Below are 23,340 nucleotides of genomic sequence, written 5' to 3' on the forward strand. Positions count from 1 at the left end.
TGTTGCTTGAAAATGTTTTCAGAAAGCACTGAAATAAAAAGTTATTGTGATGCAAATATTGTCTGTGGCAAGACAAGCAAGAGCAATTAAAGGCAATAGAAATTGCTCAGTCCTTCAAAATAGATCACAGAATTATCAGAGCTGGGAGACACTGGTGAGACCACTTTACATTTTATAAAGTTCTATTACCCAAATGCTGGATATGTGTCAGAAGTTTCCAGCTGACTCAAAAAAGAAATTACTTAATTCACAGTTTATCTATAGAAAAACTGAAACTATGAATTTAGCCAAAAAAGAAAAGCAGTTAAATTCCAATCATTTCCCATATGACTCAAAACTACACTGACAATCATAATGTGTAAAAAGGCAATAACAGGTGAGAAAAATCAGCATGTCATAATGAAAAAGGATTAGACTCACTCCTGTATTATGATTCCAAAGAAGATGGTATAGGAACTGTATGGATAAATATATGCTTCCGTCAGTTAATTTCTAAGAAGTATTTTCAAAATAAATTTAATGTTTCTTCTTTCTTTAAAGTATATTAAATCAAGAGTATATATCATAATAATTAATCTCAGAATAGAGAAAATGTACTCTGTGTATATATTTACATACATCTATTCAGTTACTTGGGCTTCCCTTATAGCTCAGTTGGTAAAGAATCCGCCTGCAATGCAGGAGACCACGGTTTGATTCCGGGATCAGGAAGGTCCACTGGAGAAGGGATAGGCTACCCACTCCAGTATTCTTGGCCTTCCCTTGTGGCTCAGCTGGTAAAGAATCTGCCCCCAGTGTGGGAGACCTGGGTTCGATACCTGTATTGGGAAGATCCCCTGGAGGAGGGAAAGGCTACCAACTTCAGTATTCTGGCCTGGAGAATTCCATGGACTCTATAGTCCATGGGGTCGCTAAGAGTCGGACACGACTGAGCAACTTTCACTCATATTCAGTTACTTATCTGCTCATTCATTTCTGGGTAAATGAAAGCAAGAACAGAGAAGCAGGACCAAAACTAAAGATAATAATGCATAAAAATCAAACCCTTCAAAGATTCTAAATGTTACTGTGATGCAGAAGAACACATGATGAAATACAATCCAGTGAAAAATGACAACCATCTAAACAACTATCTAGCCAATAACATAACCAAAATTAGCTGATACAATTAAAGGTAATCACAAAATGAAATAGCTGAGAAAAAGTAAGTAAAAGTAAGCCTTAATCCAGTTGAAAGTAAGAGTATTAAGAACTTAATAAAACTATGCAGTACCTAACCAGGGCTTCCCAGGTGGCTCAGTGGTAAAGAATCTGCCTGCCAATGAAGGAGACGTGGGTTCAATCCCTGGGTCAGGAAGATCCCCTGGAGAAGGAAATGGCAACCCACTCCAGTATTCTTACCTGGGAAATCCAATGGACAGAGGAGCCTGGCGGGGTACAGTTCATGGGGTTACAAAGAGTGAGATACAATTTAGGGACTAAATAACAATAGTACCTAACCAAGATTCAGAATACCATAATTCTTGACCAACCACCCTACCACTGCAATAGGTTCCAGAGAATGAAAGTGAGAAGGAATGTACCAGGTGAAATTGACTGTTTATTATTATCAAAGGGTTTGGACCACAGGCAACGAACCCCTCTGCCTCAGTTCAGTTCAGTTCAGTCACTCAGTCGTGTCCGACTCTTTGCGACCCCATGTGTTGCAGCACACCACACCTCCCTGTCCATCACCAACTCCCAGAGTCTACTCAAACTCATGTCCATTGAGTCAGTGATGCCATCCAACCATCTCATCCACTGTCATCCCCTTCTCCTCCTGCCTTCAATCTTTCCCAGCAACAGGGTCTTTTCAAATGAGTCAGTTCTTCGCATCAGGTAGCCAAAGTATTGGAGTTTCAGCTTCAGCATCAGTCCTTCCAATGAATATTCAGGACTGATTTCCATAAGGATGGACTGGTTGGATAATGGGCTGGTTGGATCTCCTTGCAGTCCAAGGGACTCTCAAGAGTCTTTTCCAACACCACAGTTTAAAAGCATCAATTCTTAGGTGCTCAGCTTTCTTTATAGTCCAACTCTCACATCCATACATGACTACGGGATAAACCATAGCTTTGACTAGATGGACTTTTGTTGGCAAAGTAATGTCTCTGCCTTTTAATATGCTGTCTAGGTTGGTCATAACTTTTCTTCCAAGGAGCATCTTTAAATTTCATGGCTGCAGTCACCATCTGCAGTGATTTGGGAGCCCCCCAAAATAAACTCTGCTACTGTTTCCACTGTTTCCCTATCTATTTGCCATGAAGTGATGGGACTGGATGCCATGATCTTCATTTTCTGAATGTTGAGCTTTAAGCCAACTTTTTCACTCTCCTCTTTCACTTTTATCAAGAGGCTTTTTAGTTCTTCTTCACTTTCTGCCATAAGGGCAGTGTCATCTGCATATCTGAGGTTACTGATATTTCTCCTGGCAATCTTGATTCCAGCTTGTGCTGCATCCCTTCCAGCGTTTCTCATGATGTACTCTGCATATAAGTTAAATAAGTACAGTGACAATATACAGCCTTGACGTACTCCTTTCCCTATTTGGAACAGTCTGTTATTCCATGTCCAGTTCTGACTGTTGCTTCCTGACCTGCATACAGATTTCTAAAGATGCACACAGTTAGTTAAGCCTAATACCTGAAACACTCAGCTCAAGCCAATGGTTTCTTGGTTTCTTTTATTATACTTAGGCCCACATCTTAACACAGAGAAAAGAAGGAAAAGAAAATCAAGTATTTCTACAAAAACCCATGATGGACTAACAGGGATCTGATTAATCCTTCTGGATATACAACCAGAAAACTGGGATAAAATAAAGAATAGCTTTCAGATATTGGATAACAGTCAAAGCAGGAGTGGGATACCTGTGAAAAGGGGGAAAAAATTAGGTGAGCCCTACAGCTGCTTCACCTCTCACACCCTGGAAGCAGTTTCCGGGATGCAGGGTAGAGAGGGAGAACGTCAGCAGAGCCTGGCAGTCTCAGACGACTGAGGAGACAAGAGACTGCCAACGATCAGGTAGGCCAAGGCGGCCAGAACCTGTGTTACAGCCTAGAGAAGAGGCCTGCACACCCAGAACTCCAGAGATCTGCAGAGGCCTCCCCTCAAGCCTTCGGCAGGCCATCTATGACAGAAACTACTGAGACAGGGGAAAGGACCCATGAAAAACAGATAGGTCAGAGAATTCCTGAAACTCATACAAGGGTAGGGAGATTTTTATTCCCACCAAGCAGAGTGAAAAGATCTCATAATACATGAGACATTATTAAGTAAAGTACTCCAACAGTATCAACTCTAAATTAGCTCAAATAAGGTTGCTTGGGACCCATCGAACCAAAGCTTCCTCAAGGTACGTTTTCCCCTAAACTGTTCCCACCACCTCATTCCCTATTAGAGAAGTATTATTTTGGTATCCAACTCTCTCAGTAATCTTTCTCAAACTCAGAGTATTATAAGAAAGTGTCTTATAGACAACACAGAGATTACTCATTAAACCACCACAGCACATTATCAATAGTTTTTCCCACATGTCCCAGGCCTCAGTTCAGTCGCTCAGTCATGTCTGACTCTTTGCGACCCCATGAATCGCAGCACGCCAGGCCTCCCTGTCCATCACTAACTCCCGGAGTTCACTCAAACCCATGTCCATCGAGTCAGTGATGCCATCCAGCCATCTCATCCTCTGTCGTCCTCTTTTCCTCCTGCCCCCAACCCCTCCCAGCATCAGAGTCTTTTCCAATGAGTCAACTCTTCGCATGACGTGGCCAAAGTACTGGAGTTTCAGCTTTAGCATCATTCCTTCCAAAGAACACACAGGACTGATCTCCTTTAGAATGGACTGGTTGGATCTCCCTGCAGTCCATGAGATTCTCAGGAGTCTTCTCCAATACCACAGTTCAAAAGCATCAATTCTTTGGTGCTCAGCTTTCTTCACAGTCCAACTCTCACATCCATATATGACCACTGCAAAAAAAACTAACTAAACCATATTCACTTCTCCCCACTTAAAAAAATTAATTAAAGAAATAACAATTTTTTAACAAAATTATGAAGGAGTTTTCTCTTAAACATGTGCTAATAAATGCTTTGCCTAATTTTATCTCATGTAACCTATGTGAAGTCCAGTGAGAGAAGTAACTGTATAACAGGTATGGAGGTTGGGAGAAAAAAAAAGTAATTTTAACAGAAAGTCACAAAGAAATTCAGGAAATCAAACCAATAGAATCAACAAGCAATTCAAAGTAAAATGAACCATGAATAGGCTGCTTACTGATCAAGAGATAAAAGTAACTGTGAAAAAAAGATTAGAAGCTGTTACTATATACTTTGTTCCTTTTTTAAATTGAATATCATTGATTTACAATGTTGTGTTAGTTTCAGGTGTACAGCAAAGTGATTCAGAAATACATATATATATATATATATCTTATATGTATTCTGAATATAAAAAATATGTGTGTTTTATATAGAGTCATGTGTATCTGTTAATCCCAAATTCCTAATTTCTCCCCCACAACTGGCTTTCCTCTTTCATAACCATAAGTTTATTTTCTATGTCTGTGAGCCTATTTCTGTTTTTTAAATAAGCTGATTTATATCATTTTTTTAGATTCCACATATAAGTGGCATCATATGACATTTGTCTTTGTCTGACTTACTTCACTCAGTATGATAATCTCTAGTTACATCCATGTTACTGCAAATACGATTATTTCATTCTTTTTATGGCTGAGTAGTATTCCATTGCATGTATGTACCACATCTTTATCCATTCACCTGTGGATGGACATTCAGGTTGCTTCCACGTCTTGGCAACTGTAAACAGTGATACACTTTACTCTTTGGCTTCTGGCTACATGCTAAGTCAATTCTTAGTCTTTTAGTGACTACCATGTATTTATATAGGAATAAACTTGACTCTGGAGTCACTAAATATTAAGACAACTTCCAAAATCAAAATTCAAATGAAAACTGCTATTTAAAAGTTTAAATTCTAGGCAGCACAGTAAAACAAAAGAAACAAACAGCACAAGGATTGGAGTGGAGGGATTAAAAATAAAACCTATAAGGAGAGACATAAGAACTAGGAAAGTACAGACTCTAGGGCTAGAATGCCTGGGTTCAAATCCCAGGTGTACCACATACCAGCTAGGCAATCTTGGGCAAGTTAATGTCTGCTTCACTGGGGCTTTTATAAGAACCTAACGGATTAATATATGCAAGTGCTTAACATAGAGCTTGGTAAACACTAAGCACTATACAGTAAAACTGTCCTCTGTAGACAATATGATTCTATATATAGAAAACCCAAACAGCTCAAGAAATTATCAGAAATAAAAATTTGGCAGGTTGCTAAATACACATAGTTCAGTTGCATTCTTATAAGCCAACAAAACGAAAATGTAAATTTCTGGACCTTTCTCTTATAGGAAATCTTCCAAAAAACATAGAGAATAATATCAAGAATTATACCACCACCACCCTCCAACACCACAAGTGCCTAGTATAAACAACGATCAACTCATGGCCAATCTTGATTCGTCCCCACCCACAGCCTCCTCTCTACTCCAGATAATAACAAAGCAGATCTCAGACATATCCTTGCATCCATCAACATTCCAATATGTGCCTCTAAAAGATAATGACTCTTTTTCAACATGACTACATGCTGTTATCTATCATATCTAAAAATTAATAATTTAATTAAAATATTCAGTGTTCAAATTTCCCTGATTATTTTACATTTACTTATTAAAATCTGGACCCAAATAAAGTCCAAACATCACTATTAATTTCAGTTTTCTTCCTTTTCTTTTTTTTTTGTTCCTCACAATTTGTTTAAAAAAAAAAAAAAAAAGTTGATGTCCCGAGGATTTCCCCACAGCCTAGATCCTGTTGACTCCATCTCCATGGTATCATTTCACTGTTTCCCTGTCTTCCTGTAAATCAATAGTTGGAGCTAGAGGCTTGATCAGATTCAGATTTAAATTTAATTTTTTTGGCAAGGATACTTCACAGGTAGGATTACAAACTTTCATTAAGAGAAACCTAATGTCTAACTGTCTTTATTCTTGTGATGTTAGCAGCCACTGATGATCTTTGCTTAAGTCCAGGAACTCATTAAGAAATGGTGATGTTCTATTTATCATCTCTTAACTGTAAATAGAATACTAGCACTGAGAAAAGAAACTTCCTCTCTTCAACTAGTTGGTTATCTTCAAGTATAGTTGGTTTCTTAGCATACTCCAAAGAAAACAAACGAGTTTTTAAAATATCACCATGAACTCATGAGTTTAAACATATTTGATGTGATTATGTTACAATTTTACATACTAATGCTCAAACTGTCTCATCTTTGGTCAGACAGAGCCCATTCAATTAAGCACCTTCATTGTTCTGTCACACCCTATTACTGTTTGGTAACTTCCTTGCAAGATGTTCAAGACCCCAGTCTGAAGCAGCTTTAGCCATACTTTGTTTTCCCTTTCAACTAGCTCCTTGCTTATTCTTTATTTCTACTACATTAAAAACACCTAATTCCTGAGACTTCCTTGGTGGTCCAGTGACTAAACTCTGTGCTCCCAATGCCAGCGGCCCGAGATCAAACGCTGGTCAGGGAACTAGAACTCGAATGCTAAGAATACAACTAAGACCCACCGCAGTAAGATAAATGAATAAATAAATCTTAATTTTTCATTATAAATCAATTGTGTTGTATATTCTGGATATTATGATTGCATATGGACCCAGAAATTATAGAAACATTTCCTGCTCAGGTCTACTTTCAGGATTCCACTGATTGCCCCCACCAAAAAGCATACCTGACTCAAAATTAAGACGTCAAGTGCTTCAGTTCGACAGACTGAAGCAAAAGAGCCCTAATATATTCTCTGCTGGCATTTTAGCTCTGCAAAGTATGTCTTCATGTTCTATTTCAAAATTCAGATATGGTTTTTAAACATGTATAATAAAAATTCATTTCTTTGATAAATTAGTAAAATCATCAAGCATGGGAAAATGGTCAAGCTCCTAGAGAATTATTCTGTTATTATAATTCAAACTTTTATAAAATCCTTATGCTTCATCCTTTACATTGAAACTCATGATATGTGAATATGAAAGTTTTAAGTTCTATTTCAAAAAGTAAATGTATGTTTATGCCTCCTTGAAATCACAGAAATGGCATTACACGTAGTAAAGAAACATTCATCTTATCTTACTAAAAAACAAACTAATAAACATGTAAAGCCCTGTCACAGTACACAGTAAGTCAAATACATCACTGTGGAAAAGCAGAATCCTACACTTGCTGACCATTTCTTCACCAAAATCCCAAAAAAAAACACAGTGTCAGTGGCCAAAAATCGCTTACATCCACAATTCTTACTGTTTTTTTTCCAACATTAAATCACAACCAGAAATCATATAACTAAATGCCAATTTTCCTCTCTGAAAAAAAGGATATAAATTTATACCTTGGTGCAATGTCTTTTATTCACAGGCCAAGTGTACCCTCTCCTACAGCTCAGTTGTTGGGGTTTGATCAGAGGAACCAGTGCAACTTTTCCAGGCAACAACGGCTTAAAAAAAACTCAACCAATCACTACCACCACCACCACCACCAACAACAACAAAGACAACACAACAAAATAACAGTAACAACAAAAAGCTCTTCTGCTGGTGTAAATTTCCCAGTGACTAAACAGAAACACATCTCTATGAAGTGCTGGTATGTCCTCAGCACATCAGTGCTTTCATCCAACTGAAAAACAAAACATTCTACTAGCATGCACATGACAGTAATTGCTTTTCCAGATGGTATGCCTTTGATAAGGGATTTTTGCCAAAAGCTCGTTTTACTTTCTCTCCAAGCATAATATTTGTCACTAAGTTTGAAACTGGTTTGACAAGCTTCTCAATAGTAGTGTGAGCTGACCTGTTTTTGGCTAGGAGGATAACTGTGAATGATACTTCAGCAGTGCGGTCTTCTCTGTCTTTAGCAACAACGTGCACTCATATAACACTGAAAAGCATTATTTTATAAGATTTTATACATTTGTTTCATTTTCATCACAAGTCTAAAAAGTAATTATTACAGAAAAGGAAACTAAGACAGAAATATTAATCCAGTTCCTCAGGGTGGCATGAAGTCGAAGAGCCAATGCTTGTGCTCTTTCCATCCCACCACAGAGAAAATCGTGGCAAGGGAATACCTATTTCCTCAATATACCTGTTGAAATGTTTTTGTGAGTCCAAAGTATTTTTAAAAGGCATTATTTTAATTTAATGTAAACTATAATCCAAGATGGGCTTCCCAGGTGACACCAGTGGTTAAAAAAAAAAAAAAAAAAAAACCTGGCTGCCAATGCAGGAGACATAACAAACATGGGTTCAATCCCTAGGTTGGGAGGATCCCCTGGAGGAGGAAATGGCAACCCACTCCAGGATTCTTGCCTGGAGAATCCCATGGACACAGGAACCTGGAGGACTATAGCCCATAGGGTTGTAAAGAGTTGGAGACAACTGAAGCAACTTAGCGTGCACACACACACACACACATACACACACACGTGCATGCATAATCCAAGACATAATCTTACAAATGTTCTAGGGCCTTAAATCATGCCTGACTGATTTTATTTTGTACACTAAAAATACCAAAAAAAAAAAAAAAAACCCACAATCTCAAAATCTTAAAAGCCTCTCAAAAATTTTTTTGAAAAATCTTTAAGAAAATATTCTCAAAATATATAAAACTTCTGAGTGCAAGTTTGTGAAATTTTTACTTCATTTTTGAAAGGGGAAATGACAAGTATCAATAGGAGTATCACGCTGTATAAGCCTGAAAATGAGTGGGGCAATATAAGAAACTAATGAATTAGAGATCCCTAATTTAAGGATTTAAGCAACTTAATTTGGTTATATGGCACTTTCACAAGCAGAACCATGAAGAGCCAACAAGCACAACCAATCAGTTACAAAATTCAATTGATCACAATTTCCAATTCTCTAATCTTTTTGTTGACATCTGAATATAGAACTTAACTATATTACTTAGAAAAGAATACTAAACTATGATTTTAAGTGCTCATTTCATAATTGCTTCTAAATGGTTTTTAGATGACAGTGTTTAGCCTCCCTAGCCCCAGAGTAAACATTCTGAGTGAAAGAGGTCTTCAACTTCATTCATAATGAAATTACAGAATAACCTATATCCTTCCACACATTTAGAATTATTCGCTACAAAGCTTAACAATTCAACTAATGCTGTTATACTGAAAGCAAGAAGGAAAGGTATCTTTAAAAAATGAGTTAGGGACTTCCCTGGCAGTCCACTGGTTAACACTTAACTTTCCAGTGCAGGGGTGTGGGTTCAATCCCTGGTCAGGGAGCTAAGATCCACATATCTCCTGGCCAAAAATCCAGAACATAAACAACAGAAGTGATACTGTAACAAATTCATCAAAGACTTTTAAAAATGGCCACATCAAAAAAAAAAAATCTTAAAAAACAATAAGGGAAATGGTTATGGTAATAAGTTAAATTACATATTTAATCATCATCGCCATTTGATTCAAAGTGACAACAAAAAGTTTTCTAAAAGTTCAATGTATCTGCTAGCTGCCAGAGAACTTGTAAAACTTCTCATCAAAACAACCTCTTTTTCATCTGCTATTTGATTCAAGGTAATTTTTCTTTGATAAGAACTGCTCAATTACACCACCCCCTTTTAGAAAGCCATCCATTTATTTTAACTGAAGCAATCTTAGGTGTTCTATTATGGATTCTTATATTTTAGAATTTACTGCTTTACAAGTTCTTCTTTCAAAACAGAACAAAATGAAATTTAAAATCCAAGTAATAAGTGATACATTTTTCTTAGATTTTTCATCTACTCTATCTCCTAGCAAATACAGAGAAGCAACCAACTCTGTCACTGAAAATAATTATCTTTCCATAATTTCTGCCTATTTGGAAACATACAATTAACAAGAAAATATTTTATTTTTAAATAAACACCAAACTAACTGTACCCTCTTTGATTTCATAGGTATTTTAGAAAAATAGAGAGCACTGTGTTTTCTGTTGATACTATGTTTCCTTTGATTGTTTTCAATTGTCTTATGTAGTCTTTAAAGTGGACAGCCACCCCCTGATTTGGAAGTATCATTTGACTCTTTAATTACATATCTGGCTTTTCTGATCCAAGTGAAACTAACCCATCAGATCCCAAAGGTCCTAAAGGGAGTCTATGGGGAGTATAAGTGACACTTCTTTGTGAATAGAAAACCCTTCACAGTAAGTTTAGGAGAATAGGAAAGAGAGGTTTCTGAATCAAACCAAAGGACAAGCTCTCTTGTATCATGGAAGCACATGCTGAATTCAATTGTTCATCTCAGAGGGTCATGACATAAATAAAATAATAACTAAACTTTAGGCACTTATTTTATTCCAGTTCTTCTATATTGAGTCGTAACCTGTACTCAGTATATTTCTAATAATTGGCATGCTTTTCTAATTATAAAGATTACCTCCTTTTAAAATCTGAATCTCATCTCAGATCTGGGGGAATGTGGGGAGGGGAGTGGATGCATCCCTAAAAGCTAACCATTCTAACACAGAAATTTTTAAACTTATAAAATCTATATAGGTAGAAATCAACATTATACACTGACTGCCAAGGAGTTAAATCAAAGTAGAGCTGTACCTTGAATACCTTAGAGTAAGTAGAAGTTATAAATGTCGGTGTCTTCATTTGGAAGCAAAAATTCTTACTGCCTGATCTTATCTGGTGGTCCGTGATTTTTATCATCAAAGTCGGTTCCAGTCACATCCCATTAGTATGGATGGATCTAAAGTAGAAAAGACATTAGATTTTAGATACTGTGACACATCATTGTTTCCCTATAAGCATGCAAAGATTCTCACTCAAATGCTTTAGTTTTTCAAGAAATTCTAATTCCCATTCTTGTCCCTACCACAGATTTGAAAAACTGAAAATAAAGAATAAAGATTAAATAAATAAACAGATAAAGTTATCAGTGGTAATTAGTTACTGGCTTTAAAAAGGTTCAGATACCCAAAGGAGGTATGCCGCAAATTAGACTTCATATGGATAATTTAAGGAGGTAAGGGACCTAAGCTTCTGACTCACTCATCAGAGATCAGAGCTGCTGAAGTCACCCCAGCAGCGATGGCCTCAGGACCCAGTTTCAGGTAAAATGCAACAGCAGGAAGAAACAGGATTTCCAGCAGAAGATACCTTCGTGACAAAGAAGCGCCTGATATGATGACTATCATTCATTCCTAGGTCACTGGCAGTGGGAATGTGACAAATGGCCCACCTTACTAAATTCATGGTAGTGCTGTATCTTCCCATTTTACCTCACACTTAACTCCAAACAGCGGGACTCTGCAGACATCAGAGAATACCTTGAGAAAGGTGAGCCCTACTGGCTTTCATTATTTAAAGCCTAACTGCTTTAGGTTTTACCACCCAGGGTTAAGCTTTTCACTAGTACTCCTTTTAGACCACAAAGACACAGTGGATCAGGCTCCAGGAATGATCTTTACACCACAGATCAACTCAGGAATCTTGCTAGTTCCTTTTCCCTGTGGCTCCCACCCCTGTCACTCCTGGGCTTTATTCAAAGCATAAACTACTGTGACTGACTGCCGTCGCTCTGTTTTCATGCCCTCGGTGTTCTCTTTGCTCTCTCACCCACTGCATGTGTTCCCCAACTGCGGTCCTTCCTTCCAACCTTCTCCACAGGGACCTCTGGAAACCCCTTTTACATAGTAAAACAAATGATCTCTATATCTTCAGCCTTATCACTGACCTTAGTTTCAGCCACTGGGCTAAATCCGCCTCTTGAAACAAACCCTCAGGAGTAAAGACTAATAAGGTCAAAGGAATCATCTCTGTCCACAGTGACATTTCCAGACCCTAACTCATAAGCAATCCCAACCCTTCCCTCAGAGTCATGCCATCTAGCTCTCCTACCCTCTTCTTGTCTTTGTCATTGAATATTCCACTCTTTCATTTCTAACCAGGGTCCAGACTCAGCCCCTCAGATGCACTCTACCTACACTCATCTCTCCAGTTGTCACCAGTCTCAAAATCTGGGTTTCCCCACCCAGGCTATCAGTCCACCCAGTATGTTAGTTTCCTTCTTCCACTTCACCACTCTCAAATTCCTAATCCTGGGTCAATTTAACCACCTGCTAATGGAAAACACACAACCATGTGGACTGATACTGCTATAACATTAAGGTCTTCAAAGTTAGTCAGACAGACCCTGAATGCCATCCATGTCATTAATCAGATCCTTCTGCCATAACCACACTGCCTCTGTTGGCAAATGTGCAACTCTCACTCTTCCAGCCCCACATGGGGTAGAATGGGAAAGGGGTTTTACGACTTCCTTAACCATGTGTGTAGGTTATTTATATTGTGAAAAACCATTTCTTTCATCTAGTTTTAACATTTTTCTCAGTCTACCCCTGGCTTTTAATACAAAGGTTTCTATTTTTGGGTGGCCAGACTTACCCATCAGTGCATTTTTCATCTCTCTTATTATTTCTTTGCTTAGAAATTTCTTCCCCTTCAACAATAACAGATAGATACTCTGGTCTTTACTTTTCTGTGGGCTGTTTCTGAATACTTCATTGCAAATGATGAATGGAAAGAGATTTAATTCTAAACTGACCTGTATTTCAAATTGCCAGTTTTCCTCACAACTTAAAGTAATTAAGTAAACTTCTTTTTGATTTATAAATTTCTTCTTATAAACTTCATTTGTTTACAACAAGGTTGATTTCTTGGCTATTATCCATTTCTGTAATGTAATTATTGTTTCTTTTTATGCATTAATTTGTGATAAGAATATTCTTTGGTATTCTCATGTTCTATTCTTGACAACAGTTAGATACATTTTACCAGTTTCCAAGGAGATGCCAGTGGCTTCACGAGTAAGAAATGGCTCCCAGTCCACTCTGGGTGGTGTGCTTCTGTTACAGTTGCTGTCTGTACACAGTGCTCCTTTGTACTTTGAGGGATCATCCTTATGGGGTCTAGACCCAAAACCTCCCTAATCATGTTAGAAAACCAGCCTTTTTATGTATTTATCTATCTAAAGCCAGATTCATAAAACCATGATCTTTGCAATTCTCCATGCTTTGTATTTACCTATTCATTTCTAAAATCTACTTTATGTAAAAACAGAAGTATCTCACACACAATTTTTATTTTACAGGCCAACATTTTTTTTAATCAGTTCCAATGGATTTTTCAAATCTTCCTGTTATCTTTTAAGGTTCATATAGTTATGTTTACTAACTTTAATTTTTCTGAATACATACCACATTCACATGAATCAAAAACTTAAAATGATGTAAAAAGAAACATATTTGAAAAGTCTCATTTCTCTATCATCCACATGTGTTTTCATGCTGTCCTTGCTTACTATATGTCAGCACTTTTACTAAAGTGGTGTATAAATAAATGTATATTTATTATACATTCTTACATGTATATGCTTCCAGTGATTCTTAATGCAAATACCCTTAACTGTAAATACAGTATTATTCCTGCCTTCTTACATAAAATATTTAATTTTGTACATTACCTTTTTTCGCTCATTATATCCTGCAGATTTTCCATGTTAGGATATGCTTCCATGATATTGCATTGTGTGAACATACACTAGCTTGCATAACTAAGCTCATAGTTTTAAGAAATTAGATTCTACAAATTTAAGTCATATTTCTGAAAATAATTTAGTTCAAGAACAACAACTGAACAAACCAAACAGCACATGAAACTATGTGATGTGATTTCACAAAATTTTATTCCATTAATAAATATAAATTCTCTTGTATATTTCTTTATCTTTTTATCTCAAGTTTACTTTATGATCCTATCTAAAATCTATCAACCATAATAGTCATAAACTTTGAAAGCAGAAGGACAGTTCTCAGGTTGAAACGCCTCAAATTCTGAAAGCTGAATAACCTCAATGAGGGTTTCAATGGGTCTACAAAAGTGAAATATAGTTATACAAGAATCAAAACAGCTGTAGAAGCAAATAAATGTTCCATACTACTGAGTAAGATCAGAGAAAGACTCATGGAAGAAATAGCCCCTTGGGTTGAATCCTAAATGACCAAGTGCTCAAGAGACAAATAAAGGCAAGAGAAAACAAGGGGGATCAGAATAAGCAGCAGTTTGAAATAGCAAACTCTGTCAAGAACTCTAAGTAGTTCTACTTCCACTTAGAATGCAGAAAGCCACAAAAGAGTGTGAGAAAAAGCCAGATACATAAAATCAAAACTTCTCTTGAATCTAATAAAGAATTGAAGTCAGAAGGCAACCAAGTAATTCAATTCCAAAGAGAGAAAGTTCCTCCAGGGAGAGACTGTACAAACTGTTTTACCTTTGGCAGGTTCCCAGAAAAAGAAGTGGCCCTCATACAAGTATACAGGGGAAAAAAAATCAGTTAAGATTTTAACAAATTCTAAGTGACCGAATATGAGCTACTATATCAGTTAGGAATGGCTGGAAACCCTAAACACAAGGGGAGTTTACACCCAAGTTGCAAGTTATTCTTCATGCCTCAACCAGATTCTCACAAGAAAGATCAGAGGTAGGACAGGAAACCAGAGAAAGTCCCTCATCATTGATGCAAGTGTGTATGAGGTGACAAGTACGGGTCTGAAGCCTTGCCTGATTCCCCAACCTGTCCCCAACACAGACCAAAAGTCTAGAGCCGTTGGGGGAACAACAGAAAACTCTCTCACACCAGGATCCAGGCAAAAATCCACTGCTTCAGCAAACAGAAGCAAACGCCTCATCCAGACAGGAAGAAAACACTCTTAAGCTCTCAGACACAGGCAAAGGTACACTGGTGCTATGAGAACATAGAGGCAAAAAAACAACCGTCTGCCACTGTAGGGGAGGGGGGAAGGAAAAGTCTTGGGTCAGGGATCCTGCACTAATAATAACAGAAATGTACTACTACAAGGGAGGAAAAGGATAGTCTTGCCCAAGACCAATCACAAATGTATGACAGTGTTTGACCATCACAGGGAAGAGAAAGCAGGAAAGCTAAGAAAGTCCTACCACTGAGTCCTGTAGGGCCTGATCAGGATTGAGTTTGGACCAGAACAAAAGAGAACCCTGCCCTGTCCCACAAGTACAGCTGTGGGTAACAAGCAGCAATAATCTATCACTGGGAGAAAGACAGTAACATGAAATCTCTCTGCAAACAGATGTGCAAAGACTGTTGAAAGATGGGGGTAATATAGCATCAGAGAAAAATTCTATAGTACCACACGCCACACTCACAACACAAGGCAACACCAGTCAGTCACTGGAGAACTTTGAAGCCCACTGAAGGTAATAATGGCCACAAATTCCAAAACCAGCTCATTTCAGGATTAGGTTGACTCAATCTCTGACACAAACAACCAGACAGGAGAGAATCACTTCAATCTCTCCTACTCTCTATACGTGATGACGAGCATTAAATCACAAATTATGAAGCATCCACAAAAGCAAGAAAAAATAACTCTTTGTTAAGAGATAAAAGAAATCAGCAAAATCAGGACTGAGTCATTCATTTAAATTATCAACGATTCTAAAATAAGTATGCTAAATGATCTAGTATAAAAGATGGACCAGCATACATAAAAAGATGGAAATTTTCAACAGTGAGATGAAAATTTTAAAAAAGTACAATAGAAAAGCTAGAAACAAACAAAAAAATTGTTTTACATTAGAGAAGAAAAATTTCTTTGGCAGCCTCAAGAGCAGCCTGGACAAAGATGAGGAAAGAATAGTGAACTTAAAGACGATAGAAATAATACAAAGTGAAACTACACCTTAGAAAAACTAAAGGAAAAACACAGCTCAGGGCATCCAAGAGGTGTAGTACTATACCAAGACGTATTACATCCATTTAATTGGAGCCCCAGGAGAAAAAAACAAAAATAATGAGATATAAGAAATACATGAATACAATAATGGCCAAGAATTTTCCCAGGAAAATCCAAGACAACAAACCAGAGAGCAAAAAAATCCCAGAGAACCCCAATCAAGATAAATACCAAAGGACACACACACACACACAAACATACATGGGTATATCATAGTCAAACTGTAGAAAGACAAAACTAAAAATCTCACAGACAGAGAAAAAAAATAAACACTACATACAAACAACAAAGATTAAAATTTTCTTCAGAAAATTATACAAGTCAAAAGACAATACTGAATATAATATCTTTTAGGTACTGAAAGAAAAAAAAAGCTGAACACAGAATTCTATAACCAGCAAAAGACAATTTTTTTAATTGAAGGAAGACAGAAATTTTTACAAATAAAATGAGAGAATTCACTGCCTACAGACACCAGAAATGTTATAGAAAGTTCTTTAGGCAGCAGTGAAAATTACCAGGTGAAAATCTGGACCTACAAAAAGGAAATGAAGAGCACTGAAAAGAGAAGGTAAGTATAAAAGACTATTTGTTCACAGTTTATTCATTTTAGAAGGTTGCACATGAACTAAAGTAAAAAATGATAATTAATAACATGTAAGGAAATAAAATTTATGACAACAAAGGATAAAGATGGTAGGTAGAAAGTTGAAGCATACTGTGTATAAGGTATTACAAGACACATGAAGTAGTATATTATTTAAAGAAAAAATGTGATATTAAAAAATGTGGAAAAAAGAATATGATAAGTTAAGATTTTCAACTTATATATCTTTTTAAAAGATATGCCTTTTAGACCTGAGAGTAGCGGTTCTCAACCAGGAGCAGTTTGGACCCCTCAGAGACATTCAGCAAAGTCTAGAAACATTTCTGGTTGTCACAACTGGGGGCAGGAAGTGGGTGCTACTGTCATCTAGTAGACAGAGACCAGGAATGTTAAAAATCCTGCAGTGCACACAGGATATCCCCGCCATGACCCAACAACAAAGAATTATCCAACCAAAAAGACCAACAGGGCCAAAGTTAAGAAACCATGACCTACAGCAACCACTAAAATATGTCTGTATGTATCTATAGGATGTGCCAAAAGTTAGATAAAATGAAATTATGAAAAATGATTAATTCAATAGAAGGCAGAAAAAGAGGAAAAAATAAACAAAAAGGATTCAAATAGAAAATAACTAGAAGGATGGAAGGTTTAAACTTTCCAAATGACTACATTAAATAGAAATTATCTAAACACCCAATTAAAAGGTAGAGATTATCAGATCAAATTTTTAAAACATAATCCAATCATATGCTATCCACAAGACATAGGTTACATATGTCTGTACAAAGACATAGGTTAAAAGTAAAAGGCTGGAAAGGAAAGAAAAGATAGCATGACTGCATTAATATCTGACAAAGCAGACTTCAGAATACGGAATATTACCAATGATGAAGAGGAACATTAATGATAAAGGATCAATTCATGATAAAACTCTAAGGAAATGGGACAAATCCATAATTACAGCTGTAGACATTCCTATGCCTCTGCTATTAATTAGAAGAACAAGAAAACAGGAAACCACTAAGATATAGAAGACTTGAAAACACTATCGACTGACATGACCTAATTGAACATTTATAGAACATTATACACAACAAGAACAGAAAATGCATTATTTTCAAGGCTACATAGAGCATTCACCAAAAAAGACCACATTCTGGGCCATAAAACAAACCTCAGAATATTTAAAAGAATTAAAATTAAATAATGCATTTTTTCTGACCAAAACAGAATCAAGTTAGAATCAATAACTGAAAGATACATTAAGAATTATCAAAGGTTAGAGATTAAACAATGTATTTCTACATAACTCAAAGATTAAAAATTAAGGGAAATTAGAAAAAAATTTTAATTGAACTAAAGTAAAACAGAACATACCAAAATTTGTGGGATACCACTGACACAGTTCTTAGAGAAAAACTTACAGCATAAAACATAAACTGCTTATATCAGAAAACATAAGTTTTGCCTCAATAATTTAAGCCTCCACCTTAAGTAGAAAAAGCAAATTAAACACAAAGGAGTTAGACGGAAGAAACGAAACTGAAAACAAAACACAACACAGAAAATTTATGAAACTGAAATCTAGTTCTTTGAAAATTTCAGTAACACTGAATAAACTTCCGGCCAGAAAAAGAGAAACGCCACAAATGGACTATATCAAGAATGGAAAGAGGGCAGCACTAGAAACTGTACAGATGTCAGAAGAATAACAAGAGACTTTTACAAACAACTTTATGGCAATGGAACTCTGTAATTTTGTTAAAACGTACCAATTCCTTGAAAGTTTGAAAGACAAACTACCAAGTTTACTCAGTAAATTAAATTACTCTTCATAAGTATTAAGAAAATTTAATTCGTAATTTAAATTCTTCCCATGAAGAGAGTCCAGGACAAATGGCTTCCTTGGTAAATTCTACCAACATCTAAGGAAGAAATCATAACAATATTACATAAATTTTCCAGAAATAAGAGTAAACATTTCCCAGTTCATTTTATCAGGACAGCATGACACAAAATATCTTAACCAAATATTAGAAAAATGAATCTAGCAATATACAGAAAGGAATATATAATGACCAAATAACATTAATACCAAGATTACAATATTAGTTCAATATAGAAAAAAAAAAAGAATCAATGTAATCCAACATATCAATATAAGCAATCATCTAAAAAAATTTAGGAAAACTCCACAACCATTCACGATTCAAAACTCAGAAAACCAGGAACAGAAGGGAATGTCCTCAGCCTAAGACATGAATTTACAACAAATCTACAGCTAATGTCATACATAATCATAAAAGGCTAAATGCTTCCCCTCTAAGATCAGGAACAAGGCAAGAACATCTGTTCTCATAACTCCTATTCAGCAATACACTGTACTGTCAGTACAATAATGTAAGAAAACGAAATAAAAGCACAGAGGTGGGGAAAAAAGAGAAAACAAAACTACCTTTTTTTTCACAAGTGCTAGAGTCTATACAGAAAATCCCAATGAATCTACTACTAAAACTAAATTTGCTTTGAATACAGCAAAACTTCAGGATACAAGGTCAACATACAAAATTCAACTGTATTTCTATATGGCAGCAATTAATTAGAAATAAATAAACCAAACAGTAGCAATTATACTGGCATCAAAAAAGAAAGATTTAGGATAAATATAACAAAACAAACAGAAAAGTCCTGTGCTCAAAAATACAAAACACCAAGTGAGAAATCAAAGACCTCAATAAATAGAGGTATACTGTTTTAAAAAATCAGATTAATCAACACTAAGGTATCAATTCTCCTCAAACTAGTATATAGATTTAACATAAATCCCAATTAAAACCCCACCTAGCTTTTTTGGTAAAAACTGGCTAGCTGATTCTAAAATTTATATGGAAATGCACAGAACCTACAACACTAAAAATAATTCTAAAAAAGAACATTATTGGAAATTTTATACAACTGAATTTCAGTACTTTCTATTTCTTTTTTAATTAAGGTCTTTTTATTCTCAACCTGCTTTGGGGGGAGGAGAGGGGAGGAAGGGGCACCACTCTGCATCCTATGAGTACTTAAGGTTCCAGACCAGGGATGGAACCCATGCCCCCTGCAGTGGGAGCACACAGGCTTAACCACTGGGCTGCCAGGGAAGTCCTCCAATACTTTATAGAAAGCTAAAGTCATCGGGGTATTGTAATGCTGACAGAAAGATAAGTGCACAGATCAGTGGAACAGAGGAGATGTCCAGAAACAGATCTACATATTAATAGTCAATTGATTTGATCTTCAACAAAAGTACCAGGGTAATTCAATGGAAAAAGAACTGTCTTTGTAACAACTAATGTTAGAACAAACGACAATCCATATGGGGAAGGAGGAATAAAAAAGAACCTCAACCCATACCTCATATCTTCTATAAAAAATTAATAGACTTACATATTTTAAATATAAAACTATAAAATTTCTAAAGGAAAACATAGGAGAAAATTTGGGGGACACTAGGTTAACCCAAAGAACCTAGTGAGAAACCCTGAGAAATCTGTATGCAGGTCAAGTAGTAACAGAACTGGACATGGACCAACATACTGGTTCCAAACTGGGAAAGGAGTACATCAAGGCTGTATATTGTCACCCTGTTTCTTTAATTTATATGCAGAGTACATCATTCGAAATGCCAGGCTGGATGAAGCTCAAACTGGACTCAAGATTGCCAGGAGAAATATCAATAACCTCACATACACAGATGACATGCCACCCTTATGGCAGAAAGCAAAGAGGAACTAAAGAGTCTCTTGATGAAAGTGAAAGAGGAGAGTAAAAAAGCTGGCTTAACATTCAGAAAACAAAGATCATGACATTTGGTCTCACCACTTCATGGCAAATAGAAGGGGAAACAATGGAAACAGTGATAAGACTTTTATTTTCTTGGGCTCCAAAATCACTGCAGATAGTGACTGCAGCCATAAAATTAAGACACTTGATCCTTGGAAGAAAAGCTATGACCTACCTAGACAGCATATTAAAAAACAGAGACATTACTTTGCCAACAAAGGTCCGTGTACTCAAGGCTACGGTATTTCCAGTAGCCATGTATGGATGTGAACGTTGGACTATAAAGAAAGCTGAGCGCTGAAGAATTGATGCTTTCGAACTGTGGTGTTGGAGAAGACTCTTGAGAGTCCCCTGGACTGCGAGAAGATCAAACCAGTCAATCCTAAAGGAAATCAGTCCTGAATATTCACTGGAAAGACCGATGTTGAAGCTGAAACTCCAATATTTTGCCCACCTAATGCAAAGAACTGCCCCACTGGCAAAGACCTTGATGCTGGGCAAGATTGAAGGCAGGAGGAGAAGGGAACGACAGAGGATGAGATGGTTGGATGGTATCACCAACTGGATGAGTCTGAGCAAAGTTCCGGGAGATGGTGATGGGACAGGGAAGCCTGGCATGCTGCAATCCATGGGGTTGCAAAGAGTCGGACACAACTGAGCAACTGAACTGAACTGAGATTAACCCAGAGGCTGGCAAATTTTTTCTTAAAGGGTCAGACATTAAATATTTTAGGCTTTGTGGGCTTAACTCTGTCCTGCAGCAAGAAAGGAGCTATAGAGAACATGGAAATAAATAGGCATAGCTACGCTCCAATAAAACTTTAATTATAAAAACAAGCAACAGACTGAACTAGCTATAGTTTGCCAATCCATGAGTTAGGCAGAATTTTTTGATATGACACAAAAAGCAGGGACCGTAAAAGAAAAAACATGAGATATTGCACTAAATTCTGCTCTTCCATAGACAGTGTTACGAAAATGTAAAGACGACACAAACATGGAGAAAATATCTACGAGTATCTCGTAAAGAACTTGTTCCTGAATATAAAGAAGTCTTAGATACAATAAAACAATAAACAGTTCAGTAAAAACAATGGCAAAGTATTTGGACAATGCAAAAATTACAACTTTAACAAGCAGCCTGCTGACATGGTACCTGTGTTTATTCACCTTTCCTACTGGCCTTCAGGCTCCTGTCTGAATGGCACCCCCAACATTCTGCCCTATGCAAGAAGATAACCAACAAATGAAATAAAGCTATCAGAGGACTATTTAAGCTGATTTTTAGAGCAGTTAATACACATACCTGTTATAAAAAGTAAACTGTACTAACAGATTATGATGAACAGAAAGTCTCCCTTAAGTCATTCAGCTCCTTTCCCTTGCTTACTGTATATTCATTGGTATTCTAAATATTAAAAAGCATTTATATGTATTTTTAATGAAAATGATGGCATATTATACAGCTTCTCATCGTGATTTTTTTAACTTAATGTCTTAGAACTTACTTCATATCATTCCTTAAAGAATTATCTCATGCTCTTTTTCTTCTTAGCAACTTCATTATATTATATATGAATATATCATAATTTAACCAGTTTCTCATGGACAAACTCATATTATTTCCAATATTTCTCCATTATTCACAATGCTCTAAAGAATGTCTGTGTACTCATGAACTGGAATTACTTTCTGAGTCAAAGAGAGTCTGAATTTAAATTATGATACTTATGATACCCTTCACTAGAATTTTGTTTCACAAAGTTTATGAAGGCAAGGCTTAAAAAAATATATATATATAGATATATGTCAGTAAACCTTCCAGATCAGAGAAACTATGATTTTCAATCCTAAGTAATCCAAGATACTTGCTAAGTCAAGATAAATTCAGAGTGAGTGAAAACAACAAGAGTGAGACTTAGCAAGGCCCCTCACTACCCCAAATTTTTTCTACTTAATTAAGGAAATACTTTTAATTTAGTATGTATAATCTAATCTCTAAGAGGACTTGAACTGGTTACAAGTTAAGATACAATGTAGAGAGGATTAATCACAATAAAACTTTGCAAATAAAATAAAAAATTAAGATACTGTGGTGGTTGGTTGATATGGACACAAACTATCCTCCCAAAAAGGCAGCCATCAAGTCCTTACCAGTCTGTGTGCATGTCACTCCACCCATGAGGATATGATGCTTATATCCCAGTTCCTTGAATCTTGGCTGGCCTTTTGACTTGCTTTGACCAACAGTGACCAAAAGTGACATACTGAAGCTTCAAAGATCTGCAGGATTGACAATTTGCCCTTTTTTTTTCTTGGAAGCTAGAAGCCATGTAAGAAATCGGAACACCCAGAAACTATCGTGCTGTGAAGAGGTCCGGTGGAGGCACACCAAAGTGCCAGATCTGTAATGGAAGTCTCCTTAGACTATCCAGTCCAGCCCAAGCTACCAGCTGAGGGAATGAAACCAGCTGATGCCACACAGAAAAGAAGAATCCCCTAGCCAAGCCATAACCAAATTCCTGGCCCATAGAACTGTAAAAATAATAAATCAATGTGGTTTTAAGTCACTAAGTTTGGGAGTGATTTGTTAAACGACAACAGGCAACTGAAACAGACACTACTGAGCTCATAATATCAGCGAGACAGTGATATTATGTGTCACTATTGGGTTCTGAGTGTCAAAATTGGGTCCATGTTCCCAGGGTTTTAAGTTTTCATTGTTGATAAGAAGGAAATATGTAAATTTTGTATCTGAATAGTATGTACTTGTAAAAAGAACAATGAACCTAGTGGACTATAGTTTCAAATATAATTTTAGAAAATGCACATCATTCAAAATGATATATCTATAGACAGATGGCACATCATTAAATCAGAGTATGGTACAGGCATTTTCATATTAGGGGAGACTGAGAAGACAT

The 23,340-nt window shown here is 36.4% G+C and overlaps 1 protein-coding gene and 1 long non-coding RNA gene across 3 annotated transcripts in view; both read right to left on the reverse strand.

The window, feature by feature from the left end:
• NCOA1 (nuclear receptor coactivator 1) overlaps positions 1-10,851 on the reverse strand; it is a 164,786-nt gene extending 153,935 nt beyond the window's left edge. For both annotated transcript variants that reach the window (XM_052647980.1, XM_052647981.1), the window contains exon 1: positions 10,754-10,851. The gene's annotated coding sequence lies outside the window, so the exon portion shown is untranslated. The remainder of the gene's footprint in view (positions 1-10,753) is intronic.
• A 15-nt stretch (positions 10,852-10,866) lies between these two features.
• LOC128055422 (uncharacterized) lies at positions 10,867-11,422 on the reverse strand. Its single transcript, XR_008200110.1, has 3 exons — positions 11,391-11,422; positions 11,201-11,308; positions 10,867-10,898 (listed from the first exon to the last, which is right to left on the reverse strand). It is a non-coding gene; the product is annotated as an uncharacterized LOC128055422 (long non-coding RNA).
• Between the last annotated feature and the right edge of the window lie 11,918 nt (positions 11,423-23,340).

The sequence above is a fragment of the Budorcas taxicolor genome, chromosome 11 (genome assembly GCF_023091745.1).
Source record: "Budorcas taxicolor isolate Tak-1 chromosome 11, Takin1.1, whole genome shotgun sequence".
NCBI classification, from domain to species: Eukaryota; Metazoa; Chordata; class Mammalia; order Artiodactyla; family Bovidae; genus Budorcas; species Budorcas taxicolor.